The sequence below is a fragment of the Lipotes vexillifer genome, unplaced genomic scaffold (assembly GCF_000442215.2).
Source record: "Lipotes vexillifer unplaced genomic scaffold, Lipotes_vexillifer_v1.1 scaffold422, whole genome shotgun sequence".
In the NCBI taxonomy this organism is placed as follows: domain Eukaryota; kingdom Metazoa; phylum Chordata; class Mammalia; order Artiodactyla; family Lipotidae; genus Lipotes; species Lipotes vexillifer.
Genome location: NW_006779087.1, coordinates 296,665 through 297,296, shown reverse-complemented (window position 1 = coordinate 297,296; position 632 = coordinate 296,665). Strand labels below are relative to the sequence as shown.

Sequence of the window (632 nt, the reverse complement as noted above, 5' to 3'; positions counted from 1 at the left end):
TTTTTTTTTTTTGCGGTACACGGGCCTCTCACTGCTGTGGCCTCTCCCGTTGCGGAGCACAGGCTCCGGACGCGCAGGCTCTGCGGCCATGGCTTACGGGCCCAGCCGCTCCGCGGCATGTGGGATCTTCCCGGATCGGGGCACGAACCCGCGTCCCCTGCATCGGCAGGCGGACTCTCAACCACTGCGCCACCAGGGAAGCCCCATTTTTTTCTCTTCTTTACATACTCTCCCTTCTTAAAAATATATGGCAGGAATTACATGGGAAAGGGGGATTGTAAGCTAAAGCTTACGGAACTGTTATTTCCTTGGAACCATTTGGGGTTAAAGTAAGTTCTGAAAAATATATCCTGAGGCTTAGGGATGGTGGTGGTGATGGTGGAATAGAGGCAGATTCAGACTTGCTGTCTGAATTTAGCACCTGGCTGAAGTAGATTTTGTAGTCTGAAGGACAGTTGACAGTGTGGCATGGTGTTCAATGTCCCCTAGGCAGTATGGGGACAGAACAAATTCCTGCTCAAACTTTTCATGGGACTGGGTCATAATCAAGGCTGTGAAAATCTGAGTAGGGAACATGAGTCAGAACGTCTGTGATCTCTAGTTTCTGGTACACTTCTTCCTCCCTCTTTCCC

At 50.3% G+C, this 632-nt stretch overlaps 1 protein-coding gene across 1 annotated transcript in view; it reads left to right on the top strand.

Moving 5' to 3' along the window:
- Positions 1-632, top strand: part of DDX23 (DEAD-box helicase 23) — a 15,360-nt gene that overhangs the window by 3,363 nt on the left and 11,365 nt on the right. The window lies entirely within an intron of this gene.